Here is a 10,707-nt window from a genome sequence, read left to right as displayed (position 1 = left end):
AAAAAAAAAAAAACCCAGAAACTAGCAGATATGAAATTTAGTTAAGTTTCTGTTTACTATAAAATAAAAAACAACTTTAAAACTGGAGTCCTCTATTTCAAAAGACATTTCCTCATAACCCTATAGTTGACTTTTTATAAAAAAATTCAAAAGATAGTAATTTGAAATGTACTATCCTCCCTCCCCCGAGATGAAGCCATTTTCAGGGACCTTAATAATCTCAATTATCCTCAAGGCTTGTAGCATGGCTTTAATACTGTCAGCTTTAAAAATATTTCTGCAGAGACATACAGGTGAACAGAGTAACTAACTGGCTGACATTTACTATTTCTTAATCTTAATGCATCATTTTTAAAGATTTTATTCATAAATTGGCTCTTAAAATGAAAACTGAAAGATACTGTGCACACCGAATCTTCAAGAGGTGGTTGTTGAGCTTATACCATGTTTGTCTCATCTACCGTGGGCATGTTGTCAGGAGGGACCAGACCCTGAAGGCAGACATTATGCTTTGTAAAGGGGAGGGTCAGCCAAAGAGAGCAGACCTCGGCAGGACGGGCTGACAGTGACAGCAGCAATGAGTCCGCGCACAGCGGAGGCTGTTAGGCTGCCACCAGATGGGGCAGGGTTTCATTCTGGTGGACACAGGGTCGTGACGACATGGAATTGACTCAAAGCCATCTAGCAACAAGAAGTAGTTGAAAATGGAATCCTCTGGGTTCTAAACATCCTTTCTGTATCTTTCACTCGTGCAGACATCGACCATCACCATCTTTCCTGCCTCTTCTATTTTCAGGATTTAGCATAAACCCACTTCTTCTGTAAAACTGTCCATCCTAATTCCTTGGGCATTCGTTTATTCTACACATAGCACTGGCTGTGCCTGCCACCTATTTTAGTCCCTGGCCAAGTAAAGAGCTTGTTTATTGGTTTAACGGATCACTTGTATTCCCTCAAATACATGGAAAATTCCATAGGAGCCTGTATCAGTTCTCAAAATGGTCTGCATCACAAATGCATGTGTTCTTTTTAGAGCTACCCACAATTTAATGTTGTTTTGCTCCTTACAAATCCTCTCTGTATTAAGGTGGAACATCAAGAAATAAAGGATCTCCTATATGGGCTAGAATATGCCTTATAAAAAGCTTTTTATCGCTGGAGAGTCAGAACCAACTCAGAGCTGACTCTCCATTGGAATTCCAAGACTACAAATGACAAGGGAAGTGACTGCAGATCTTCTCACATGGAGACCTGGGTAGATCTGCGCTATCAGTGAGGTGCAGCCTGTGGTTTGGCAGCACAACGCCTCTGGACTAAGCCACCAGCACTCTCTTTATAATCTATAGTTGGCTTAACAGAGAGTTATTCATGGACTGAGTGATTCAAAGTGATTAGGCCAAATTCTCCTTCACTGAGATTATATTTACCTCTGAGAGCCTGTGAAGAGCAGAGCCGGTGGTACGAAATCTGCCCTCCTTCAGGACACCGTGTAGAAGACAAGGGCAGTGTCCTTTGTGAATGAGACGTCAGTGACAAGAACTAATGAAGGATCATTAGACACATTAATGAAGGCCATCTTGGGATCTACTATCTAGTCTTTCCTATTAGTTAAAATCGTATGCCAGTGAGAACTGGCTCTTCCAATCTGGATTATTCCAAACCAGTGTTCTGGAAGAAGGTAGGTAGGCCTAACAGAATGTGCAAGAATAGTCTTTCAAAGGATCTCTCATCATTAAGTCCCTGTATAATGCACAAGGTTACCGGCGCAAATCACCCACCAACTCTGGCCAATAATTAAACTTTGCAGTACAAATCTACTTCTATTATGCCCTTAAGCATAAATACTAGTCTGGGCTTAAGTAAAGCCAATATCTTTTTTCTTTAATTATTTTATTAATTTTAATGAACACTTACAGAGATTTTGGATTTTCATTCATTCATTGTTGCACTTTTTTCCCAAGCCAATCTCTCTTAAGGAAAGTCAACAGTTAAGAGGTGACTTCCTCAACCCCTGTCACAAATGTAAGAAGCATATGCATTTGATGTAATGTCCTCTCTTTAGTTTACATCACAGTACAAAAATATATGAGTATGCAACACATGTGCTTATATTAAATAATATATTTAGTAAGTAAAACAGTGACAAATTCTATTACCAGACTGACTTAATAAAAAAAAAATTAGGTTTCAAAAGATCTTGTTCAATATTGCTGATCATCTATTTTGTGCATCAACAAAGTTAAATCAAACTGTATGTTATGAACCAGAGAATACGTTGTAACTTGTAGCAGTAATTTGAATAATAGACTTAGCTTTAGTAAGAAACCACTGTATTAAGTTTCTTCTTAAATTATCACATTCCCTAAATTAGCATCAAATAAACTTTTAAAAATTATAAATGCTAAGCATGTTGCTAGAAGGGGCTATTCGTTGAGACAGACATGATGATTCTTGGAAGGGTGGAGGGTCGGTGACGGAGAGGAAGACCCTCAACCAGGTGGACTGACACAGTGACTGCTGCAATGGGCTCTTGTGTGTCAGGAAGTGTGAGGATGGCACAGGATAGGACAGGGTTCAGATCTTTTGTTCCTAGGGTTGCTATGAGTCTTACTCAATGATACATAACAACAAAAACAAATATCCAAACACAGCTTCTAGTTTCTGACTCAGGCCATATATTTCCTATTACATACAACTGTATTTTCAACTATCTCCTCACTATCTACCTTTGCTAATATTTATTAAAATGTTTTTCTGCATATTTTACACAAGAAATTAGTCGTTCATGGTCTGAACAATCGAATGTACACTGTTTGAATCCATCAATTGCTTCATGGGAGAAGGATGGACAATATCCTTCTGTGGGATTTACTGCATCTGAAAACCCACTAGAGGCCAGCTACGAATTGTTTCTAACTTCTCGGCACAAAATGACAATAGCACCATGATTTGATACAAGTTTAAAACTGGCATTCTGTACAGGAAATTGAGCTGTTTATTTTGTAGAGCAAGTGTGCATAAGTGAAGTCAGGAAATGGTATTTTCTACTCTTCTTCAATGTTAAGCCATTTTTTAAAAAACCGTTAATTTGGCCACTTCACAACTTTATAATTTTCTATTCTCCTTCCCCCTCAACAGGGCCATACGATCTATTCATCCTCCTTCGAATGCGCCTTACTGCCCCGCAGTGCTCAAGCCCACCCTGTCCGGGAATTCCACCCTCCTCATTGTTGAAGGCCCCACAGACGTCCTCCTCTGGCATTCAGCCTCTCTGACCACAGTAAACACTGACTGGTAATTATTAAGTGTGTGAGTGAGTGTGTGTATGTGTGTGTGTGAAATGTGCCAATTCTGATTATATTCCTCAGTGTCTTGAAAGCAAGAGTGTTGTCTTCAACATTGCTGAATTACTTACATCCAGAAAAAGAGATAGAAGAACAGAGAAAAAAAATGACAGTTTGCCTTTAACTCTCAGTTGGTTCAGTAATTCTTTAAAGTAGTAAGCTGAAAGGGTATTTTTAGAGGCTCAACTCATTGTCATCAAATTGGAAGGGACTCAAAGCTCTGGTAGGCTTTCAGATACTGCCAATCACAAAGGAGGGAAGAGCCCATCTTTCTCCTGCAGAGCAGCTGGTGGGCTTGAACCATGCGCTTTTGCAACTCTTTACCATTAAGCCACGAATGGTAGTAAAGACCAGGATAAAATAAAATGATCATTTAGGTTAAAAATGCTATTGCAGGAATTACTTTTTTTATCTGACATGCAAAAACACATTTGTTACATATTAATGAGGTTAGAGGAAGCACTTTAAAATCCAAGTTATTGATGCTTAGAAGTAGGTCTGATCGTTTTTGTACCAACCAATAGCACAGGCTAAGGCAGGCTCGCACTCTGGTGGCCTGGTGTAAAGAGTTGTGCTACCAACTCAAAAGCTGCTCTACATGCAAAGGATGGGCAATCCCCGCCAGGCCAATTTACTACCTTGGTAACCCGCTGGAGGGTCAGCTATGAGTTGACCTGAAGTATACAACAACATGACACAAACTAGAAACAACTTGAATGTCCATCAAGAGGTGAGTGGGTAAGCAATGGCCCATCAATTGGAATACAACTAAATAATGAAAAAAATGAACATAAACTACGGATACACACAAATCTCAGGTATGTTATGAGAGCAAAAGAAGGCAGGAACAAACAGTGTGTATTATTCCATTTACACAGAATGCAAAGACAGGCAAGACTAATCGATAGTGACATAAAGCAGATCACAGGTTTCTACGATGAGCACTGATCACAAAAAACCCGAGATCTTTTTAGAAAGACTCCTCTTGACTATACTGGTGGCTGCATAGTCTTAACATTTGTCATAACACATCAAATTGTACTCAAGTGGTTATAAATTTTAAGTGCTCTCAAACACTTCCTGAATAAAATCCAAGCTTCATACTCGAGCCTTCAAAATGGTCTTTAACTTGATCACTTCTCACCTGCGTAATTTTACATTAAATTAGTCCCTCAACAGGGCTGTGGTCTACTTTGGAATAGTAATGATACCTCAAATAAAAAATTAAAAACCTAGTTAAGTTTCTGAGTATAACATAAATCATATTCTAGATCATATATAGTAGTTAATAAACTACATCTTTGAAGGGAAAAAAATAGACAATCCACTTCTTTCTCCTTAGGATGTGTTCTAGTTTCATAAGGCATAGACCACATGGTATTTCAGAAGAGAAGGACAAGCTTTACCTAGAACTGTGCTCTTCCCAAGCTGACTACTAATCAGCACCAGTGTGTACTAGAGGTAGAAACCAGGGATGATAATAGCTAGTGATCTGCTCCAGGGAGATGGGTTCAAGTAGAGCTAAGTAGAGCAATTCTAAAACACAGGGCTCTTTGTTTCTCTGAAGCACAAACTAGCTTTTCTGGAGGGGTCCAGAGGAAGTGGAGTGTACAAAGGAAGACAAGTTCTATTGGAGACCACAAGGCAGTCTTTAACAGCTATGGGATTTTGTTTCTGGCCCTTTGAAAATATTCCCTTCACCAGCATGGTGTTGTTATCAAGTGCTGCTTCTCCGTGGTGGCTTCCTCTCTGCATTCCTTCACCTTGCTTTGCTCCCACCTCTGATAAACGAGGTAATGAGGACAAATAAGTTGCACAAAGTGAGTCATAGAAGGATCACTCTTTTCTGACTTATTAGAACAAAGACTTTATTTTCTGAATGAACAAATTCGTGGAACCCGTGGACTGCTCACATCAGAGACTGGCTGTCCTAAGAGGAAAGGGCCTCCTGTGGGTCCACTTGCTGCTGCTCTAAGGTGCCAGTGAGTCACCTCTGACTCACAGCAGCCACAGATTGAAACCTTGCCCTGTCTTGAGCCTCCTCTGATCTCCATCATTCCTGAGCCCACTGGTGCAGTCACTATGTCAATTAACCTTATTGTCTTCTTGTCTTTTGCTGACCCTCCATTTTTCCCAGCCTTTTTCCAAGTACTGGCCCCTCATGACAACATGTCCAAAGTGTGTGAGACAACCCCCTTTCCTCCAAGGAGCACTCCAGTCGCACCTTCTCTATGACAGATTTGTTTGTTCTTTTTGTCTATTCATGGATGTTGAATACTATTTGCCAACACAATCCAAAGGTATCAATTCTTTGCTCTTCCCTAATTCCTTGGCAAACATGCATGTGAAGCAACTGAAATAACACTGTTTGGGTCGGACCTACCCTAGTCTTTATACAAACATCTTTACTCTTTAGTTTGTTAAAGAGGTCCTTGACAGTCGACTTTCCCAATGCAACACATCTTTTGATTTCCTGACTGCTACCACCATGGGTGTTGACTGCGGAACCAAGTCAAATGAAGTCACTGACAACATCACTCTTTCCTCCATCTATCATGACATTGTCAACTGGTACAGTTGTGAGGGTCTTTTTCCCCCCTGGATGTTGCAGGTTGTAGTCTTTGATCTTCCTAAACAAGTGCTATTAAGTCTTCTTCACTTTCTGCAGGCAAAATCATGTCATCTGCATAACTTAGGTTCCTGATGAGTCTTCCTCCAATCCTGATGCTACAGTCCCCTCCTTTGAAAGGTCTAGCTTCTCACATTATCTGTTCAGCACACAGATTGACTGTGTTTAAGAAACGATACAACCTGACACACACCTTTTCTGATTTTAAACCATGCACCGTTCCTTTATTTGATTCAAATAATTGCTTCTTGATCTATGTTCAGATTTCACATGAGCACAATTAAGGACAACCTGTGACTTTCTGATAATCTGAATGCCACCTGTACTTTCTCAGGTTTTGGGGGTGTGTGTATATGTCTGTATTGTGTGCATGTGTCAGGGAGAGAAAGAGAAGGAGGGTGGGAAAGAAAGCTACTGAGCCCAGGAAAGTAGGCATGCTATTGAATAAAGCATCATATGCAAGAGATAAGGACAGACCAAAAGTCTATACAAAATTATTCTCATTTCTATAGAATTTACGTTTCCATTTATTCCAGGGCTTTTAAGGAAAGGGTTTCAGTAGTTCCCTCAAATCTAATATCGGGTACAATGAGTGCCCAAAATTCCCTGAGTGGAAAATGACATTCCTTGTCTGTCATGATGGCAGGTACCGTCTCTGTTACAGTACACAATACTTGATATTTCTTGAGAAGGCACTGAGCACTCAGCTAAAATGCCAAATATGTGAACCACAACTCAAATCCAATGTGACTTATAAAGTCAACACTTTAGAAATTACATATGGTCAAAATTACCTGGGAAAATTCCTAAAAATCACTCTTTAAATGACTATGATCTGAGCTCGTGGAAATACAAATGCCAAGAAAGCATTTCCTTTGTTTCTGCATTTCAGCTGTGTTTCTCATTTCCCTGAAGCAACAGAATCCAAGGTTTGGCCGAAATCTGCCAGGCTGCACATACCTATGGGCAGCTGTATTAGGGAAGAGACTATTCCCCACCACACAAAAATAAGAGTACAAACCTCTATTTCATTATGAGGTGTGGATGAGGAAGCATACTTTCACACATTTCATTCCTGACCACAAGAATGACAGGCACAGAAGACATTCTTTTCCATTTCATAAATGGGGACAAAACCAAGGTCACATACACAAAAACTCCGAGAATCACTGCCTCCTGCTCCTGTGCTTTCCATGGTTTACCAGTCTCTGCAATATGCACCCTGTACACTCACACAGACACACACACAGACACACACACACACGGCACAGCAGGCAATACAATACACCTGAAGAGTTTTGCAAGTCAGTGTATACTCTCCCAGGGTGGCAGGGCTAATGAGGGGAGGAAGAGAAGGCTCAATGTAGAGCAGCACAGACACAAGATGTGGCTGAGCAGGGAGAGAGAGGGAATATTCCAGGTCATGAGAATGTCCCCAAAAGACACTAAAAGGAGGGCAAAACAAGAGAATTTGCTTTGCTGGAAAGAAGAATCTACTGGAAAGTACAGCAGAATAAGGTTTTGTATTCATCCCGTGGGGTCTAATCCGGAGGATGTTACAACACTCAAACACCTCATTTACCTGGAGCAAACGGAACAACAGAAATGGAATTGCAGTAATGGTGGTGAGATGTTTGCCAGCACAAAGAAATACCTTTATCTGTTTTCACATGCCAAGTACAACACCTGATATCTACTTGGTGGGTGGGGACAAACAGGAAATAAACCTTATTATATTTATAATCCTTTTTGAGATGTGACTTTCTTACCAAGGGAATTAAATGCTCTGTGTTCTCTAACAGGGCTAGTGGTGGAGATGCCTATTTATTCTATATTTATTTGCAGGGCTCTCAGCAGTTGGAAAATTTCACCCCAGATGCATGCATATAAGAATCGAACCACTCACTAAGCGATTCTCTTTTTGCTGCTAATGCATTTAGGAGTTTGTTGGCAGTTCCTGAGACATAAAGAGCAGGGAAGGTGAGGGAGGCAGGAAGAAGAAGCAATGCAGGAGGGGAGCTGTGACAGCGAGAGGCCCCGCTGCTGGGCTCAGGCGGCAAAGGGGATGCAAAAGGTCCAAAAATGGGTATTTTTGCCTAGACACTAAATTCAGAACATAAACAAGACATCTATTGCATTTGGTTTCACATTTCACGATCATGGGTGGTTCTCACTAATGTTTATGAGGTCATTTCTGTAAGTGGAGAAAACAGTGAGGCAGTGATAGGCACAAAACACACTGGCCCTGTCAGCTGCATGCACCACAGCTTCGATCCAACACCGGGTTATCCCCTTTGACACTAGTGTCTGATGCACGTCTAACCTTAGGGTTTCCGGGGGCTGAGTTTTTCCAAAGTAGCCTGCCAGGCTTTCTTCCAAGATAATTCTGGGCCGAACTCCAGGTCCCAACAATCGCGTTAATATCCAGGTTAACAAGCACTGCTCTACATAGGACAAGCCAAAATCAAAGCCACTGTCATTGAGTCTGTTCTGGGCATGACAACGCTGTGCACAGAGGCTGCAGCTCTTTCCAGAAGCAGAATGCCTCATCCTTCTCCCCCAGAGCACAGGTGGGGCCAGTACCAGCCGTTACCAACTAAAACCAACACATAAACATCACGAGGGTTCCGCCACGATCCTAGCCCCGACCCAGGCCCTACTTCCCCTTACTCAAGGACTCTCCTTCATTTCAGAAGATTATTATAACCTTAGACAAGGCCAGCCCAGCTGTGGTAACCTGAAGGGGCTTAGGAGGGCAAGGAGGGAACCCAAAGGCTCTCTCCAGACTCCTTTACATGGCTAGTTCCTTCTCATGGAGGCTCCTGATATCATATTTTATCAGAAAATTCCATGATAAAGGGTTAAAATGGAATCTCTTTCGATTATATGGAGAGGAGGAGGGGGAGGAAGAGGAGGAAGGAGCATCCTGGAGCCTGGATTATCACCCCAAGAATTCATTCCAAGACTGCAACAGGCAGAAGATTCCTTAGGAAAGGCGGTTGGGACCATTCTGTCACCTTCAAGGTCTTGTGAAACATGAAAGAAAGACTACAACTTAAATGAGGGACCGGGAGGCGGCAGTCAGGAATGAATCCAACGACTCCTCCAATCCGTTCTAATGTGATTTATCTTGACTTAAATGAAAAATATTATTTTAAAAAGTTAAAGAACTCACTAGAAATGAGGGTGCTGAGACTTCAACTTGCTTGACTGGGGCAGGGTATCAGGAATAGACCCAAAGCCCGCAAAGGCCATTGTGTTTGGGAGAGTCAGCAAAAAATGCTGGAAGCCTCCAATGAGGTGGACTGACAGCAGTGGGTTGGAACTGCTTGCCTTTCAAGGTAGCAGCTAAGTGTGGAACCATTTTACCACCACAGCTCCTCAGCTGGTGCCTGTTGTTGCTGCTGCTGTTACGTGCCGTCAAGTCACCTGGGACTCATGGTGACCCTATGTACAATAGGTCTGAAAGCTGCTCTATCCTGTGCCAACCTTACTGTCTTTGACACACCTACCACATTACTCCAATAACTGAATCCATCTCACTGAGGGTCTTCCTCTCTTGCACTGTCCCTTGACCCTTCAATCATGATGTCCTTCTCCAATGACTGATCCCTCTTGGCAACATATCCAAAGTATGTAAGACAGAGCTTCAAAACCCTTGCCACCAAGGAACAACCTGGTTCCACTCTCTCCAGGACAGGCTTGTTTGTTCTCTTAGCAGTCCATGTTAAGTACAATACTCTTCTCCAGCATCACAACTCAAAGGGATCAATTCTTCTGTCATCCTAGTCACTGTCTAGCTCTCTGATGCACAGCAAGTAATTGCAAAGAGCATGGCTTGGATTAGGAACAGCTTAGCTTCTAGACTGACAATGTTGCTCTTTAATACTCTGGAGAGGTCCCTAACAGCAGATTTTCTCAAGGCAATCATCTTTTTATTTCCTGGCTGCTGGTACCAAAATTGTTGATTTTAGAGAGAAGCAAGTTAAAACTTGCTTAACAATATCAATCTCTTCTTCATCTATCGTGATGTTGCCAATTGGCCCAGTGATAAGAATCTTTTTTCTTCTTGATGTTGAGCTTCAATCTATATCGAAGACCGCAGTCTTTGACCTTTTGCAGCAAATGCCTAAGGCCCCCCTCAATTTCAGTAAGCAAGGTTGTGTCATTTGCATAATTCAATTTGTTGATTAGTCTTCCTCCCACCCTGATGCTACATTCCTCTTCATAAAGTCCAGCCTCCCAGATGATCTGTTCTGCATATAGATTGAAACGGTATGGAGCTAGGATGCATCTGTGACACACACCATTCCTGATTTTGAACCATGCAGTGTTTCCTAGCTCTGCTCTGATGACTGCCTCCTGGTCCATGTATAGGTTTCACATGAGCACAATCAAGTGTTCTGGGATTCCTCTCAAGGTAAGCCACACATTTTGTGACCCACGCAGTCAAAAGCCTTTGCATAGTCAATGAAATACAGATAGGCATTACTCTGGTACTCTCTGCTTTCAGCAAAGATCCATCTAATATTGGCTATAATATCCCTAGTGCCATAGCCTCTTCTAAACCCAGCCTGCACATCTGGCAGTTCTCTGTTGACATGCTGTTCCAGTTGTTTTTGGATAATCTTCAGCAGGATCTTGCTTGCATGTGATATTAACAATATTATTTAATAATTTCTACATTCTGTCAAATTGCCTTTTCAGTAAGTATAAACATTATATATAATTTAC

General features: G+C 41.5%; 1 protein-coding gene across 1 annotated transcript in view; it reads right to left on the bottom strand.

Annotated features, from left to right (window-relative positions):
• Positions 1–10,707, bottom strand: part of LOC102871786 (guanine nucleotide-binding protein G(q) subunit alpha-like) — a 398,536-nt gene that overhangs the window by 183,854 nt on the left and 203,975 nt on the right. The gene's annotated exons all lie outside the window — the stretch shown is intronic.

This window comes from Elephantulus edwardii, unplaced genomic scaffold (assembly GCF_000299155.1).
Source record: "Elephantulus edwardii isolate Elephantulus edwardi_28Jun2011 unplaced genomic scaffold, EleEdw1.0 scaffold00108, whole genome shotgun sequence".
Lineage (NCBI taxonomy): Eukaryota > Metazoa > Chordata > Mammalia > Macroscelidea > Macroscelididae > Elephantulus > Elephantulus edwardii.
The sequence above is the reverse complement of the archived record's forward strand: the minus strand, read 5'-3'. Positions and strand labels throughout refer to the sequence as shown.